Source organism: Pseudophryne corroboree, chromosome 3 (assembly GCF_028390025.1).
Source record: "Pseudophryne corroboree isolate aPseCor3 chromosome 3, aPseCor3.hap2, whole genome shotgun sequence".
Classification (NCBI taxonomy): domain Eukaryota; kingdom Metazoa; phylum Chordata; class Amphibia; order Anura; family Myobatrachidae; genus Pseudophryne; species Pseudophryne corroboree.
This window is the reverse complement of record NC_086446.1, coordinates 685,029,154-685,048,042: the sequence shown is the minus strand read 5'-3', so window position 1 is coordinate 685,048,042 and position 18,889 is coordinate 685,029,154. Positions and strand designations below refer to the sequence as shown.

General features: G+C 47.4%; 1 protein-coding gene across 7 annotated transcripts in view; it reads right to left on the bottom strand.

Annotated features, from left to right (window-relative positions):
* SH3PXD2A (SH3 and PX domains 2A) overlaps nt 1-18,889 on the bottom strand; it is a 530,104-nt gene that overhangs the window by 382,777 nt on the left and 128,438 nt on the right. Inside the window, exon 1 of one of the 7 annotated variants that reach the window (XM_063961983.1) lies at nt 17,959-18,034. The exons of the other annotated variants lie outside the window; for them this stretch is intronic. The gene's annotated coding sequence lies outside the window, so the exon portion shown is untranslated. Of the gene's footprint in view, nt 1-17,958; nt 18,035-18,889 lie in introns of those variants that run through there. 7 annotated transcript variants of the gene reach the window in all.

Sequence of the window (18,889 nt, the reverse complement as noted above, 5' to 3'; positions counted from 1 at the left end):
GCAGCCGCGGTAAGTCTTGGAACAGACATGGTCCCTGCTGGAGCAGGTCCTTTCTTAGAGGTAGAGGCCACGGGTCTTCCGTGAGCATCTCTTGAATTTCCGGGTACCAAGTCCTTCTTGGCCAATCCGGAGCCACGAGTATAGTCTTTACTCCTCTCCTTCTTATGATTCTCAGTACTTTTGGTATGAGAGGAAGAGGAGGGAACACATACACTGACTGGTACACCCACGGTGTTACCAGAGCGTCCACAGCTATTGCCTGAGGGTCCCTTGACCTGGCGCAATATCTGTCCAGTTTTTTGTTGAGGCGGGACGCCATCATGTCCACCTTTGGTTTTTCCCAACGGTTCACAATCATGTGGAAGACTTCTGGGTGAAGTCCCCACTCCCCCGGGTGAAGATCGTGTCTGCTGAGGAAGTCTGCTTCCCAGTTGTCCACTCCCAGAATGAACACTGCTGACAGTGCTATCACATGATTCTCCGCCCAGCGAAGAATCCTTGCCACTTCCATCATTGCCCTCCTGCTTCTTGTGCCGCCCTGTCTGTTTACGTGGGCGACTGCCGTGATGTTGTCCGACTGGATCAACACCGGCTGACCCTGAAGCAGAGGTCTTGCCTGATTTAGGGCATTGTAAATGGCCCTTAGTTCCAGGATATTTATGTGAAGTGACGTTTCCATGCTTGACCACAAGCCCTGGAAATTTCTTCCCTGTGTGACTGCTCCCCAACCTCTCAGGCTGGCATCCGTGGTCACCAGGACCCAATCCTGAATGCCGAATCTGCGGCCCTCTAGGAGATGAGCACTCTGTAACCACCACAGGAGAGACACCCTTGTCCTTGGAGACAGGGTTATCCGCTGATGCATTTGAAGATGCGATCCGGACCATTTGTCTAGCAGATCCTACTGAAAAGTTCTTGCGTGGAATCTGCCGAATGGAATCGCTTCGTAAGAAGCCACCATCTTTCCCAGGACCCTTGTGCATTGATGTACTGACACTTGGCCTGGTCTTAGGAGGTTCCTGACTAGGTCGGATAACTCCTTGGCCTTCTCCTCCGGGAGAAACACCTTTTTCTGTACTGTGTCCAGAATCATCCCTAGGAACAGCAGACGTGTCGTCGGAATCAGCTGCGATTTTGGAATATTTAGAATCCATCCGTGCTGTCGTAGTACTACTTGAGATAGTGCTACTCCGACCTCTAACTGTTCTCTGGACCTTGCCCTTATCAGGAGATCGTCCAAGTAAGGGATAATTAAGACGCCTTTTCTTCGAAGAAGAATCATCATTTCGGCCATTACCTTGGTAAAGACCCGGGGTGCCGTGGACAATCCAAACGGCAGCGTCTGAAACTGATAGTGACAGTTCTGTACCACAAACCTGAGGTACCCTTGGTGAGAAGGGCAAATTGGGACATGGAGGTAAGCATCCTTGATGTCCAGAGACACCATATAGTCCCCTTCTTCCAGGTTCGCTATCACTGCTCTGAGTGACTCCATCTTGAACTTGAACCTTTTTATGTAAGTGTTCAAGGATTTCAGATTTAAAACGGGTCTCACCGAGCCATCCGGCTTCGGTACCACAAACAGCGTGGAATAATACCCCTTTCCCTGTTGTAGGAGGGGTACCTTGATTATCACCTGCTGGGAATACAGCTTGTGAATGGCTTCCAATACCGCCTCCCTGTCGGGGGGAGACGTTGGTAAAGCAGACTTCAGGAACCGGCGAGGGGGAGACGTCTCGAATTCCAATTTGTACCCCTGAGATTCTACCTGCAGGATCCAGGGGTCCACTTGCGAGTGAGCCCACTGCGCGCTGAAATTCTTGAGACGGGCCCCCACCGTGCCTGAGTCCGCTTGTAAGGCCCCAGCGTCATGCTGAGGACTTGGCAGAAGCGGGGGAGGGCTTCTGTTCGTGGGAAGAGGCTGTCTGCTGCAGTTATTTTCCCCTTCCTCTGCCCCGGGGCAGATATGAGTGGCCTTTTGCCCGCTTGCCCTTATGGGGACGAAAGGACTGAGCCTGAAAAGACGGTATCTTTTTCTGCTGCGAGGTGACTTGGGGTAAAAAGGTGGATTTTCCAGCCGTTGCCGTGGCCACCAGGTCCGATAGACCGACCCCAAATAACTCCTCCCCTTTATACGGCAATACTTCCATATGCCGTTTGGAATCCGCATCCCCTGACCACTGTCGCGTCCATAATCCTCTTCTGGCAGAAATGGACATCGCACTTACTCTTGATGCCAGAGTGCAAATATCCCTCTGTGCATCTCGCATATATAGAAATGCATCCTTTAAATGCTCTATAGTCAATAATATATTGTCCCTGTCCAGGGTATCAATATTTTCAGTCAGGGAATCCGACCAAGCCACCCCAGCACTGCACATCCAGGCTGAGGCGATTGCTGGTCGCAGTATAATACCAGTATGTGTGTATATACTTTTAAGGATATTTTCCAGCTTCCTATCAGCTGGTTCCTTGAGGGCGGCCGTATCAGGGGACGGTAACGCCACTTGTTTTGATAAGCGTGTGAGCGCCTTATCTACGCTAGGGGGTGTTTCCCAACGCGCCCTAACCTCTGGCGGGAAAGGGTATAATGCCAATAACTTTTTAGAAATTAGCAGTTTTTTATCGGGGGAAACCCACGCTTCATCACACACCTCATTTAATTCATCTGATTCGGGAAAAACTACGGGTAGTTTTTTTCACACCCCACATAATACCCTTTTTTGTGGTACTTGTAGTATCAGAAATGTTCAAAACCTCCTTCATTGCCGTGATCATGTAACGTGTGGCCCTACTGGAAAATATGTTTGTTTCCTCACCGTCGACACTGGAGTCAGTGTCCGTGTCTGTGTCTGTATCGACCTGAGGTAACGGGCGCTTTAGAGCCCCTGACGGTGTTTGAGACGCCTGTACAGGTATTAACTGATTTGCCGGCTGTCTCATGTCGTCAACAGTCTTTTGTAAAGTGCTGACACTATCACGTAATTCTTTCCATAAGACCATCCAGTCAGGTGTCGACTCCCTAGGGGGTGACATCACTAACACAGGCAATTGCTCCGCCTCCACACCATTTTCCTCCTCATACATGTCGACACAACGTACCGACACACAGCACACACACAGGGAATGCTCTGATAGAGGACAGGACCCCACTAGCCCTTTGGGGAGACAGAGGGAGAGTTTGCCAGCACACACCAGAGCGCTATATATATATACAGGGATAACCTTATATAAGTGTTTTTCCCTAATATAGCTGCTGTATATATTTATATGCCAATTTAGTGCCCCCCCTCTCTTGTTTTACCCTGTTTCTGTAGTGCAGGACTGCAGGGGAGAGTCAGGGAGCCTTCCTCCAACGGAGCTGTGAGGAAAAAATGGCGCCAGTGTGCTGAGGAGATAGGCTCCGCCCCTTTTTCGGCGGCCTTTCTCCCGCTTTTTTATGTAAAAATAGGCAGGGGTTAAATACATCCATATAGCCCAGGAGCTATATGTGATGTATTTTTTGCCAAAAAAGGTGTTTTTATTGCGTCTCAGGGCGCCCCCCCCCAGCGCCCTGCACCCTCAGTGACCGGAGTGTGAAGTGTGCTGAGAGCAATGGCGCACAGCTGCGGTGCTGTGCGCTACCTTAGTGAAGACAGGACGTCTTCTGCCGCCGATTTTCCGGACCTCTTCAGTCTTCTGGCTCTGTAAGGGGGACGGCGGCGCGGCTCCGGGACCCATCCATGGCTGGGCCTGTGATCGTCCCTCTGGAGCTAATGTCCAGTAGCCTAAGAAGCCCAATCCACTCTGCACGCAGGTGAGTTCGCTTCTTCTCCCCTTAGTCCCTCGATGCAGTGAGCCTGTTGCCAGCAGGTCTCACTGAAAATAAAAAAACCTATTTAAACTTTTACTCTAAGCAGCTCAGGAGAGCCAACTAGATTGCACCCTTCTCGTTCGGGCACAAAATCTTAACTGAGGCTTGGAGGAGGGTCATAGGGGGAGGAGCCAGTGCACACCAGGTAGTCCTAAAGCTTTTTACTTTTGTGCCCAGTCTCCTGCGGAGCCGCTATTCCCCATGGTCCTTTCGGAGTCCCCAGCATCCACTAGGACGTTAGAGAAAGAAAGATTGCAATATCTGATATGGTGGTTTATCAATGACCAGAAGACCTCTTTAGGTTTCTGCTATAATGCACATATGATGGTGAGCTGCTCAATCAGATGTCATTTCACTCAGGTGCTAAAAGGGAGGGGTAATTCTGTGGAAGAAAAAACAACTTGTGTTCCCTAATGCACACTGAGTGAAAAATAATAATACTACATAATAATCAGATAATACGGAAATCTTAGTTGCGTATATCTGCAGATATAGGGTTAAGCCCCCAGGCCGATCGACAAGGCTTCTCCGTCACTGGGGGTCCCTAATACTAGGTATGGGTCCGGGGTGCAGGACCCCATCACGTCGGCACAGGTCGGCTACCCCAGGTCAGCACACAGGTGAAAAGTAATAAGGGTTAATAAGAAGCACAGAAGTGCTATGTAAGTGGTGTGATTAAAATAATACAAAAATATATACAAAGTGATAGGGAAAATCATAAGTGTTAATAAAGTGTTAGGGTGTGCCGACCTGAAGCCGCCCAGCCATACCGACACAGGGGCCACCGCACCCCACACCCACCCCATAAATAATTACACATATGTCTGGGTCTAAATTCCCAGTGTAAGGCCACATGATAATGGCTCCTACAGTATCTGAGAGCCAGCTCACCTGGAGACACCCCTGGCTTCTCCGATGGCACTCTGGAGTCAGCAATCCCTCCTAATGCTGACCCATCCATGCCTCTCTAAGTACAATGCACATATGATGGTGAGCTGCTCAATCAGATTGTAATTTCACTAAGGTGCTAAAAGGGAGGGGTAATTCTGTGGAAGAAAAAACAATGTGTTCCCTAATGCACACTGAGTGAAAAATAATAATACTACATAATAATCAGATAATACGGAGATCTTAGTTGCGTATATCTGCAGATATAGGGTTAAGCCCCCGGGCCGATCGACAAGGCTTCTCCGTCACTGGGGGTCCCTTATACTAGGTATGGGTCCGGGGTGCAGGACCCCATCACGTCGGCACAGGTCGGCTACCCCAGGTCAGCACACAGGTGAAAATGAATAAGGGTTAATAAGAAGCACAGAAGTGCTATGTAAGTGGTGTGATTAAAATAATACAAAAATATATACAAAGTGATAGGGAAAATCATAAGTGTTAATAAAGTGTTAGGGTGTGCCGACCTGAAACACTTATGATTTTCCCCCGTATTTTTAACACCAGCACCGGGCTCCACTAGTCAGAGAGATAATGCCATTAGCCGGGGGACACTTTTATATCGGTCCCTGCGGCCGTGGCATTAAATCACTAACTAGTCACCACTGGCCGGGGTACCCTGGAGGAGTGGGGACCCCTTAAATCAAGGGACCCCCCTTCCAGCCACCCAAGGGCCAGGGGTGAAGCCCGAGGCTGTCCCCCTCACCCATGGGCTGCGGATGGGAGGCTGATAGCCTAGTGACACAAAGAATATTGTTTTTTGTAGCAGAACTACAAGTCCCAGCAAGCCTCCCCCGCAAGCTGGTACTTGGAGAACCACAAGTACCAGCATGCGGGGGGAAACGGGCCTGCTGGTACCTGTAGTTCTACTACAAAAAAATACCCAAATAAAAACAGTACACGCACACCGTGAAAGTAAAAATAAGAATTTACTTACCGATAATTCTATTTCTCATAGTCCGTAGTGGATGCTGGGGACTCCGAAAGGACCATGGGGGAATAGCGGCTCCGCAGGAGACTGGGCACAAAAGTAAAAGCTTTAAGACTACCTGGTGTGCACTGGCTCCTCCCCCTATGACCCTCCTCCAAGCCTCAGTTAGGATACTGTGCCCGGACGAGCGTACACAATAAGGAAGGATTTTGAATCCCGGGTAAGACTCATACCAGCCACACCAATCACACCGTACAACTTGTGATCTGAACCCAGTTAACAGCATGATAACAGAGGAGCCTCTGAAAAGATGGCTCACAACAATAATAACCCGATTTTTTGTAACAATAACTATGTACAAGTATTGCAGACAATCCGCACTTGGGATGGGCGCCCAGCATCCACTACGGACTATGAGAAATAGAATTATCGGTAAGTAAATTCTTATTTTCTCTGACGTCCTAGTGGATGCTGGGGACTCCGAAAGGACCATGGGGATTATACCACCGAAATGAGAGAACTCCAGGTCCTCCTCAGCCAGGGTATCAAATTTGTAGAATTTAGCAAACGTGTTTGCCCCTGACCAAGTAGCTGCTCGGCAAAGTTGTAAAGCCGAGACCCCTCGGGCAGCCGCCCAAGATGAGCCCACTTTCCGTGTGGAATGGGCTTTTACAGATTTTGGCTGTGGCAGGCCTGCCACAGAATGTGCAAGCTGAATTGTACTACAAATCCAACGAGCAATAGTCTGCTTAGAAGCAGGAGCACCCAGCTTGTTGGGTGCATACAGGATAAACAGCGAGTCAGATTTTCTGACTCCAGCCGTCCTGGAAACATATATTTTCAGGGCCCTGACTACGTCCAGCAACTTGGAATCCTCCAAGTCCCTAGTAGCCGCAGGCACCACAATAGGCTGGTTTAAGTGAAATGCTGAAACCACCTTAGGGAGAAATTGAGGACGAGTCCTCAATTCTGCCCTGTCCGTATGAAAAATTAGGTAAGGGCTTTTATAGGATAAAGCCGCCAATTCTGAGACACGCCTGGCTGAGGCCAGGGCTAACAGCATTACCACTTTCCATGTGAGATATTTTAAGTCCACAGTGGTGAGTGGTTCAAACCAATGTGATTTTAGGAACCCCAAAACTACATTGAGATCCCAAGGTGCCACTGGAGGCACAAAAGGAGGCTGTATATGCAGTACCCCCTTGACAAACGTCTGAACTTCAGGAACTGAAGCTAGTTCTTTTTGGAAGAATATTGACAGGGCCGAAATTTGAACCTTAATGGACCCTAATTTTAGGCCCATAGACAGTCCTGTTTGCAGGAAATGCAGGAAACGACCTAGTTGAAATTCCTCTGTAGGGGCCTTCCTGGCCTCACACCACGCAACATATTTACGCCAAATACGGTGATAATGTTGCACAGTTACATCCTTCCTGGCTTTGATCAGGGTAGGGATGACTTCATCCGGAATGCCTTTTTCCTTCAGGATCCGGCGTTCAACCGCCATGCCGTCAAACGCAGCCGCGGTAAGTCTTGGAACAGACATGGTCCCTGCTGGAGCAGGTCCTTTCTTAGAGGTAGAGGCCACGGTTCTTCCGTGAGCATCTCTTGAAGTTCCGGGTACCAAGTCCTTCTTGGCCAATCCGGAGCCACGAGTATAGTCCTTACTCCTCTCCTTCTTATGATTCTCAGTACCTTGGGTATGAGAGGCAGAGGAGGGAACACATACACTGACTGGTACACCCACGGTGTTACCAGAGCGTCCACAGCTATTGCCTGAGGGTCCCTTGACCTGGCGCAATATCTGTCCAGTTTTTTGTTGAGGCGGGACGCCATCATGTCCACCTTTGGTTTTTCCCAACGGTTCACAATCATGTGGAAGACTTCTGGGTGAAGTCCCCACTCCCCCGGGTGGAGATCGTGTCTGCTGAGGAAGTCTGCTTCCCAGTTGTCCACTCCCGGAATGAACACTGCTGACAGTGCTATCACATGATTTTCGGCCCAGCGAAGAATCCTTGCAACTTCCGTCATTACCCATATGCTTCTTGTGCCGCCCTGTCTGTTTACGTGGGCGACTGCCGTGATGTTGTCCGACTGGATCAGCACCGGCTGACCCTGAAGCAGAGGCCTTGCCTGACTTAGGGCATTGTAAATGGCCCTTAGTTCCAGGATATTTATGTGAAGTGACGTTTCCATGCTTGACCACAAGCCCTGGAAATTTTTTCCCTGTGTGACTGCTCCCCAGCCTCTCAGGCTGGCATCCGTGGTCACCAGGACCCAGTCCTGAATGCCGAATCTGCGGCCCTCTAGAAGATGAGCACTCTGCAACCACCACAGGAGAGACACCCTTGTCCTTGGAGACAGGGTTATCCGCTGATGCATTTGAAGATGCGATCCGGACCATTTGTCCAGCAGATCCCACTGAAAAGTTCTTGCGTGGAATCTGCCGAATGGAATCGCTTCGTAAGAAGCCACCATTTTTCCCAGGACCCTTGTGCATTGATGCACTGACACTTGGCCTGGTTTTAGGAGGTTCCTGACTAGGTCGGATAACTCCCTGGCTTTCTCCTCCGGGAGAAACACCTTTTTCTGTACTGTGTCCAGAATCATCCCTAGGAACAGCAGACGTGTCGTCGGAATCAGCTGCGATTTTGGAATATTTAGAATCCATCCGTGCTGTCGTAGTACTACTTGAGATAGTGCTACTCCGACCTCTAACTGTTCTCTGGACCTTGCCCTTATCAGGAGATCGTCCAAGTAAGGGATAATTAAGACGCCTTTTCTTCGAAGAAGAATCATCATTTCGGCCATTACCTTGGTAAAGACCCGGGGTGCCGTGGACAATCCAAACGGCAGCGTCTGAACTGATAGTGACAGTTCTGTACCACAAACCTGAGGTACCCTTGGTGAGAAGGGCAAATTGGGACATGGAGGTAAGCATCCTTGATGTCCAGAGACACCATATAGTCCCCTTCTTCCAGGTTCGCTATCACTGCTCTGAGTGATTCCATCTTGAATTTGAACCTTTGTATGTAAGTGTTCAAGGATTTCAGATTTAAAATAGGTCTCACCGAGCCGTCCGGCTTCGGTACCACAAACAGCGTGGAATAATACCCCTTTCTCTGTTGTAGGAGGGGTACCTTGATTATCACCTGCTGGGAATACAGCTTGTGAATGGCATCCAATACCGCCTCCCTGTCGGGGGGAGACGTTGGTAAAGCAGACTTCAGGAACCGGCGAGGGGGAGACGTCTCGAATTCCAATTTGTACCCCTGAGATACTACCTGCAGGATCCAGGGGTCCACTTGCGAGTGAGCCCACTGCGCGCTGAAATTCTTGAGACGGGCCCCCACCGTGCCTGAGTCCGCTTGTAAGGCCCCAGCGTCATGCTGAGGACTTGGCAGAAGCGGGGGAGGGCTTCTGTTCCTGGGAAGAGGCTGTCTGCTGCAGTCTTTTTCCCCTTCCTCTGCCCCGGGGCAGATACGAGTGGCCTTTTGCCCGCTTGCCCTTATGGGGACGAAAGGACTGAGCCTGAAAAGACGGTGTCTTTTTCTGCTGAGAGGTGACCTGGGGTAAAAAGGTGGATTTCCCAGCCGTTGCCGTGGCCACCAGGTCCGATAGACCGACCCCAAATAACTCCTCCCCTTTATACGGCAATACTTCCATATGCCGTTTGGAATCCGCATCACCTGACCACTGTCGCGTCCATAACCCTCTTCTGGCAGAAATGGACAGCGCACTTACTCTTGATGCCAGAGTGCAAATATCCCTCTGTGCATCTCTCATATATAGAAATGCATCCTTTAAATGCTCTATAGTCAATAATATATTGTCCCTGTCCAGGGTATTAATATTTTCAGTCAGGGAATCCGACCAAGCCACCCCAGCACTGCACATCCAGGCTGAGGCGATTGCTGGTCGCAGTATAATACCAGTATGTGTGTATATACTTTTTAGGATATTTTCCAGCTTCCTATCAGCTGGTTCCTTGAGGGCGGCCGTATCAGGAGACGGTAACGCCACTTGTTTTGATAAGCGGGTGAGCGCCTTATCTACCCTAGGGGGTGTTTCCCAACGCACCCTAACCTCTGGCGGGAAAGGGTATAATGCCAATAATTTTTTAGAAATTAGCAGTTTTTTATCGGGGGAAACCCACGCTTCATCACACACCTCATTTAATTCATCTGATTCAGGAAAAACTACGGGTAGTTTTTTCACACCCCACATAATACCCTTTTTTTTGTGGTACTTGTAGTATCAGAAATGTTCAAAACCTCCTTCATTGCCGTGATCATGTAACGTGTGGCCCTACTGGAAAATACGTTTGTTTCCTCACCGTCTGTGTCGACCACCTGAGGTAACGGGCGCTTTAGAGCCCCTGACGGTGCTTGAGACGCCTGTACAGGTATTAACTGATTTGCCGGCTGTCTCATGTCGTCAACAGTCTTTTGTAAAGTGCTGACACTATCACGTAATTCCTTCCATAAGACCATCCAGTCAGGTGTCGACTCCCTAGGGGGTGACATCACTAATACAGGCAATTGCTCCGCCTCCATACCATTTTCCTCCTCATACATGTCGACACAACGTACCGACACACAGCACACACACAGGGAATGCTCTGATAGAGGACAGGACCCCACTAGCCCTTTGGGGAGACAGAGGGAGAGTTTGCCAGCACACACCAGAGCGCTATATATATACAGGGATAACCTTATATAAGTGTTTTTCCCTTATATAGCTGCTGTATAGATTTATCTGCCAAATTAGTGCCCCCCCTCTCTTGTTTTACCCTGTTTCTGTAGTGCAGGACTGCAGGGGAGAGTCAGGGAGCTTCCCTCCAACAGAGCTGTGAGGAAAAATGGCGCCAGTGTGCTGAGGAGACAGGCTCCGCCCCCTTCTCGGCGGCCGTTCTCCCGCTTTTTTATGGAAAAACAGGCATGAGTTAAATGCATCCATATAGCCCAGGAGCTATATGTGATGCATTTTTTGCCCCCTAAGGTGTTTATTTTGCGTCTCAGGGCGCCCCCACCCAGCGCCCTGCACCCTCAGTGACCGGAGTGTGAAGTGTGCTGAGACTAATGGCGCACAGCTGCGATGCTGTGCGCTACCTTATTGAAGACAGGACGTCTTCTGCCGCCGATTTTTCCGGACCTCTTTTGCTCTTCTGGCTCTGTAAGGGGGACGGCGGCGCGGCTCCGGTGACCCATCCAGGCTGTACCTGTGATCGTCCCTCTGGAGCTAATGTCCAGTAGCCAAGAAGCCCAATCCACTCTGCACGCAGGTGAGTTCGCTTCTTCTCCCCTTAGTCCCTCGATGCAGTGAGCCTGTTGCCAGCAGGTCTCACTGAAAATAAAAAACCTAAAACTAAACTTTTTTCTAAGCAGCTCAGGAGAGCCACCTAGACTGCACCCTTCTCGTTCGGGCACAAAAATCTAACTGAGGCTTGGAGGAGGGTCATAGGGGGAGGAGCCAGTGCACACCAGGTAGTCTTAAAGCTTTTACTTTTGTGCCCAATCTCCTGCGGAGCCGCTATTCCCCCATGGTCCTTTCGGAGTCCCCAGCATCCACTAGGACGTCAGAGAAACTTTATTACATACATGCCGACACACACATACTTACCTATGTTGACACGAAGTTCGGTCCACTTCTCCAAGTAGAATCCACGGTGTACCTGAAAATAAAATTATACTCACCAAAATCCAGTGTAGATCTGTCCTCTTCTGTTTTGTAATCCACGTACTTGGCAAAAAAACAAACTGCATTACCCGATCCACGCACTGAAAGGGGCCCCATGTTTACACATGGGACCCCTTTCCCCGACTGCCGAGACCCCCGTGACTCCTGTCACAGAGGGTCCCTTCAGACAATCAGGGAGCGCCACGTCGTGGCACTCTCCTGATTGGCTGTGCGCGTCTGAGCTGTCAGACGGCACATCGCACAGCCGCTGCATTATCTTCAATGGTGGGAACTTTGCGGTCAGCGGTGAGGTTACTCGCGGTCAGCGGCTGACCGCGAGTAATCTCCCTGCTGACCAAAAAGTTCCCACCATTGAAGATAATGGAGCGGTATGTGCTATGCGCGTCTGACAGCTCAGACGCGCACAGGCAATCAGGAGAGTGCCACGACTGATTGGCTGAAGGGACCCTCTGTGACAGGAGTCACAGGGGGTCCCGGCATTCGGGGAAAGGGGTACCATGTGTAAACATGGGACCCCTTTCAGTGCGTGGTCCGGGTAAATGCGGTTTGTTTTTTTGCCAAGTACGTAGATTACAAAACAGAAGAGGACCGATCTACACTGGATTTTGGTGAGTATAATTTTATTTTCAGGTACACCGTGGATTCTACTTGGAGAAGTGGACCGAACCTCGTGTCAACATAGGTAAGTATGTGTATGTCGGCATGTATGTAATAAAGTTTTACTTTCACGGTGTCTGTGTCCTGTTTTTATTTGGGTCTTTTTTTTGTAGTAGAACTACAGGTACCAGCGGGCCCGTTTCCCCCCCGCATGCTGGTACTTGTGGTTCTCCAAGTACCAGCTTGCGGGGGAGGCTTGCTGGGACTTGTAGTTCTGCTACAAAAAACAATACTCTTTATTTTGTCACTTGGCTATCAGCCCCCCATCCGCAGCCCTTGGATGGGGGGGGACAGCCTCGGGCTTCACCCCTGGCCCTTGGGTGGTTGGAGGGGGGGACCCCTTGATTTAAGGGGTCCCCACTCCTCCAGGGCACCCCGGCCAGGGGTGACTAGTTAGTGATTTAATGCCACGGCCGCAGGGACCGATATAAAAGTGTCCCCCGGCTATGGCATTATCTCTCTGACTAGTGGAGCCCGGTGCTGGTGTTAAAAATACGGGGGACCCCCTACGCTTTTTGTCCCCCGTATTTTTTAGCACCAGGACCGGACGCACAGCCCGGTGCTGATTGTGAAAACACGGGGGATCCCCTGTCAATTCCCCCCCCCCCCCCCCGCATTTTTACAACCAGGACCGGCTCAAAGAGCCCGAGGCTGGTTAAGCTTAGGAGGTGGGACCCCACGCAATTTTTTTCTGGGTTTTTTAATCATTTTTGTGCCGTCCAAAAAGTCGAATCCAGGACGCACATATCCGTCAATTGGTCCGTTTTTCGACAGCGGGACTGTCGAATCCGTTTTTTATTGAATATGTCGAATTCGGGTCCCGGCGGGAGGGTATGTGACTGTCGAATTGTGTCGAATTTAAAAACGGTAGAATTCCAGCCGGAATTCGACCGCAATTGCATATACCCCTATACCTTTAGTCCACAGACGCAGGGAGTGTGGCGTTAATGGGATCTCTAAAACCACTATAGAGCTGACATACGAAAGACAAGCCTGCTGCAATACCACACTCAGGGGCCGATGTATTAAGCCTGGAGAAGTAATAAAGCAGTGATAAGTGCAAGGTGATAACGCACCAGCCAATCAGATCCAATATGTAAATTGACAGGAGCTGATTGGCTGGTGCGTTATCACCTTGCACTTATCACTGCTTTATCACTTCTCCAGGCTTAATACATCTGCCCCTCAGAACTACCAAAGCTGTTGCACTGGGTACTCCTGCTACATGGGTAGAGAATGTACATTCTGTGTCTGGGGATATTGGATGGACTCTCAAAGAAAAACTGCCTCTTTTTCTCTACAACTTCATGAAGCAAATAGGTAGCAGTTCCTCCTGTATAACAGTGGAGGAGGAAGGAACGGTTCAGTCCAACTAATTAAATGAGAATAGGATGAGTCTTTCTGCTTTCAGACAAGATGTGTGGTCCAGATTCTGGCTTCCAGAATTGGTAGGACTGCCTTGACTAGGTGTACAGTTCTTGCAACTGAAAAACATTTGCTGTAAATCAGCATCGCACAAACGCATTTCATAGCTTTGAGAGCCACAACATTGAGAAATGCGTTACGTAGCAAGTCTAATAAAGGAGGATGAGTTTCCTTTAAAATCTGCCGACAGTATCGACTTAGAGGTAAACAATGGAGTCAATATGATCTCCGTCTCCTCAGTGAAATAACTTAAGTGAATGTGATTAAAACAGTTCAGAGAGAAAACCTCATCGGTTACAGTATAAGGACTTGTACAGCTGCGCATGTAACCGATATCCTGTAATATTCTCGTGGGAGTTTCGTACAGCAGTCAGCAGGATGAACATTTTAAATAGAATAAGTTCCAGCTGTAGGCCTTCATCCCAAGGCAGAGGCGTGTTCCTGGCATTTGCTGTGTGTTCTCATTTAGACTTAACATTGAGTTACTTAGAAAAACTCAGAAGATCGCTGCACTGACAGATGGACAGCCCATATCACTTTAAAAGATCTCTCCCACATAGGAACAAAGATAAATGATAAGTTAAGTCTAAAAATCTAGAACATTTGCTAAGAAATAGCCGTGCAGCAAAGTTTATCACAGAGTGACGGCTTTAGCGAGACCCTCATTGACCTCATTCTGAATTTTCCACTTTCATATTCTGCACCTGCATATAATTCCTTCTGCACTGGTGTAAAGGTAAGTATCAAGTTTATTGAAATGTGAGTATTGCACCCTAACGCTGAAATTGGTCACCTTTGAGGATTAATTTTCAGTCTTCTTGTACCCTAATCTGGGTTGATCACTAAATGCATCACAGAATCACATAAACATGACAACTGGCTGGTGTAGCTGGATGCCGGGAGTACAAACATATTGCAGCCATTCAATGACTCGGCAGCAGGGCTGAAGGTAGCATTACACCTTGTCATAAGGTCCACAAGTGAATTTCACACGTGGCAATGTGCATCTTAAACCCCTTTCAGGCATGCTCTAAATTCACGGGATTTTGCACATGAACGCGCATCAACCCGGGAATTTGGTATGTCTGAAAGGCACCGACTCGGGAACGTGATCCGGGTCACCAACCCTGCAATTGACCAGGGTTTTTCCCGGGACTCAAGTCCCGGGAAGACAACCCAGCTTAGGTCTGAAAGTTGAGACCCGGGAATTTGCTCCCAGGTCGCACCTGATTGGCGGGGCTGCCTGGAGGAGGCCGGAGTGAAGAGGGGGCGTGCGCCGGCTGCTGTAGTCCGTGCTGCTGTGAGTAGTTGAAGCAGCCAAAAAAAAGGCCTGTTGGAGTGAGTGAGTGAGTGAGTGAGTGAGTGTGTGTGTGTGTGTGTGTGTGTGTGTGTGTGTGTGTGTGTGTGTGTGTGTGTGTGTGATAGAGTGTGAGTGTGTGTGTATATATGAATTTGGCATGTGTGTGTATATATTACATGTATGTGTGTGTGTTTGAGTGTGACATGTGTATGTGTAAGACGTGTGTAAATGTACGAGTGTGACGTTTGTGTGTGTGTGTGTGTGTGTGTGTGTGTGTGTGTGTGTGTGTGTGTGTGTGTGTGTGTGTGTGTGTCTGTGTATAAGACATGTGACATGAGAGTAGCCTGGTCTGAGCTGGCTGCCACGGCAGACCAGGTTTATGTCTGAAAGGGGTCGACCCGGGAATTTCCCAAGTCTCAGGTTTAATGTGAAAGGGGGTCCCAGCAAAAACCCGGGATTTTTCAGAGGTGAAAATCCCGGGTCTGAAGCAGGGAAATTCCCGGGTCCTATGTCTGAAAGGGGTATAAGTAACCTGAGGAATAAGAGTGCCCAGCATCACTCTGCCAGCTCAGCCATGCCCGCCACTAACAATATGACAATAATAAAACTTGCTATAGGTATTTCACCAATAATTACTAAAGCCAGTAAAATTAATTATTGCTAGCAAAATGGGATTCCAACAAATAATATTAAAAAAGTAAGAATGAATAAAACTTTTTTATTTAATTGTACCATCTACATCATGAAAATGTAAATATCTGCGATTTCTTTCACATTACAAAAAAATAAAAATAAATAAAGGGAAAGATAAAACAAAAAAAATAGTAATATGTTTCCAATCTTAATAGAAGGGGAGCTGTGGTAGGTGGTTTGCAACATTATCCTTAGGAAACCCCAGTCAGATCATGTACAGATCTTAACTAACCAGTATTAATTTCATATGCCGACTAAATGCATCCAGATGGCTACACTCGTTTCACAGGTCCTCCCTAAATTACGGGGGTGTCCCAATGGGTAGAAGTGTTTTAACCCCTTTCTTGCTGAGAAATAATGCATGTATGCACCTAAAAAACACAGACACCCCAACAGCTGCAGCACGACAATAAATGTCAATGTAGCTCCGGAATGGTCAGCGATATCTATAATATTTAGTTGAACTGCAACCTGGATAATACATTTCATTGAAGGCTCTACAACAGCTAAAGACCTTTATTTTCCAGTAGAGGGAAAAAGCAATGTAGACAGCCAAGCTCCTCTATAGAGCATTACATGGCACTTGCCGGCTTACACAAAAGATTTGTAAAAATGGCAATATTATTTTCCAGCTGCAAGTGATTGTTTCTCAATGATTGCGCAGCATTAACTCCCTTTCATACCCATTATGTCAAATGTACTGGAACTATGATTAACTGGTCTAAATGTAAAATGTACAAAGGCTAAAGACCCCCTCCAAATACAACCCCCCCCCCCCCCCTCCTCCTCCCCTCGTTGTTTGACAGGTGCAGTGATTTGATGGTGTACTACAGATTTCACATGGAGGGGTGAAGCCTTTGAAGTTCTATCTGTCAGGAGAGGCTTAAGCCATGCCAAGGAAATATAAATATTAGTAATAGGAAGGACATGTGGTGTAGCCTCCAGGATGGCGGATTCCCTTATAAAGGCTTTTGGGTTAAATTTACCAGCTTAATCACCAGCAATACAGCGTAATATTGGATAATTATTAATTCATGTGTTTGGGTTTAGTGAGTTCTGAGTAATGAGAACTACTTTGTAATATGCAGGATTACATCTTTAAAGAGAATAAAATACATGCACCAGCATTGCTCAATAATAGATTTTACAGTTTTAAAGTTATTGGATTTTTCTTAATTTCAAATTTAAATACTATACCCCCCCCCCCCCCCCCCATCCCCTCAATGTAGGATCCTTGCTTAGAATGCAGATACAGTACCTAACTCCAGTGGCAAACGCAGGATTTGCATGGGGGGGGGGGGGGGGGGTCCAGAACTGGGCGGAGCCAATCACGGGGGTGGGGACTGAGGTGACCCAGTATATGCTGGGTCCGTAAAATTAGTGTGTGTGTGTGTGTGTGTGTATATATACATATATCTACACACACACACACACACATATATATATATATATATATACATACATACATACATACACATAAATATACACATATACATAGCATATTAAACATGCATACATATATATATATATATATATATATATATATGTACCCACACATACAGTACACATATATTTACACATGTATATATATATATATATATATATATATCATACTTGCCTACCTGACCCTCTCCATGAGGGAGAAAATGCTCTGTTCCTGGACTTTCCTGGTAATGTATGATTGCCATCACCTGTGGTGAGCTAGTTAATTGATAAGAAAGGTGTTTCACCACAGGTGATGGCAATCATACATTACCAGGAAAGTCCAGGAACAGAGTATTTTCTCCCTCATGGAGAGGGTCAGGTAGGCAAGTATGATAGATATATATATATATATATATATATATATATATCATATGTGTGTGTGTGTGTTTATATGTATGTATGTATATATATGTGTATATATGTATGCACATGGATATATATGTACTATAATTAAAATAAAGTAAACTTTATTGCAATTGCACTTACAAGTGCCACCAGGAAGACAGCAGGCTGCAGAGGACGCTAGACAGGCATTAATAATACTCATGCAGCTAAAAAAAAAAAAAAAAAAAATTTATTTTTATTTTTTTTAGTGGAGGGGGGTTTCTGGGTGCTCGGAAACCCCCCCCCCCCCCCCCCCCCCCCTGGGTGCGCCACTGAACTCTTAATCACTTGTACATCAAGAGAATGATTCAGAGTTGCACATGATGCAGCTGCTAATGATGTAATTTTCATGTTCCAAAATAAATGCGGTTCTCCTCCTTTAATCAGTCTGCTGCGTCTATGCGCCTGTCCCACATCCAAACAGCTCGATCATTGGTGCAAGAGATCTGGATGAAGTTGGACAGTTCGCTGACACACTCTCACCTCATGCTCACAGAATACATATGCGACAGAGTAAACTGACGTCCATGGTCATAAATGAATGTCGCTATTGGTGTATCTGGCATTACTACACTGCAATATTACCTCACATTGGAGTCACACAGCGTATACCCGTGTTGCAGTGGAGTTATGGGTCTGCCTCAAGGCCTGATTCAGATATGGCGGTGGCAGTGGGAATTTATTTGCAAAGTGATTGAAGGGCAGGGAACATATGTGGGAGGTAAAGGGGGAGAGGCAACTCAAATGCAAACATGACAGTCTTTTCAGGGATGTGTCACAGCTTGTGACTACGATTCCGTATGCAGAAAACATGGCTCTGTTACCCTCTGTATTTAAATCACTGCTGCTCTCTGACTCTTCCAGCAATTTGTCAGACTATTCTATGGTTTCATACTCTGCTGGTTCACCAAAGTAATTTTCTAGGCACCAGCATATACTGTTGTCAAGATCTAGAAACCACACTCAGTGAGTCCAAGGTGAGGAAGGAGAACTTGTGTAGGAGGCCAGTCTATTTCAGGACTATATCATAGGGCAAGTGAGTCCACAGAGTAAAGATGATTACATGAAAATACCTCACATCTGCAGCTTGCTAACCTCTTCAGAGTTCAACAGAACCCTTTCATCAGATACGTATAGATATGGAATAAGAGCTTTTGTATGTGCAATTAAAAGACAAGTCAATTACTTTTTTATGCCAATTACTTTAAAATAAGATGCTTTGTAATTATTTCGATTTTTGTTGCTTTTTGGTGGAAGAGTGAACACAAGATAAAGCTGTTACTAATTGCAAACTTTTTCAGAGCTGGAGATACCAGGTGCAATGTATCACATTATTTGGAAGCTGTTACATCCCATATCCTATCTATATTAGCTACAAAGCACTTAGCAGGCAGGCAGCATACTAGGGGGCAGTATACTGTGTTTGTATATTGCTGCAGCAATGTAGCAGGTCTCTGCAGATTAAAGTGGAGGTAACAATTCTACAAGTAACTGCATTCCCATTGCGAGCTAAGCA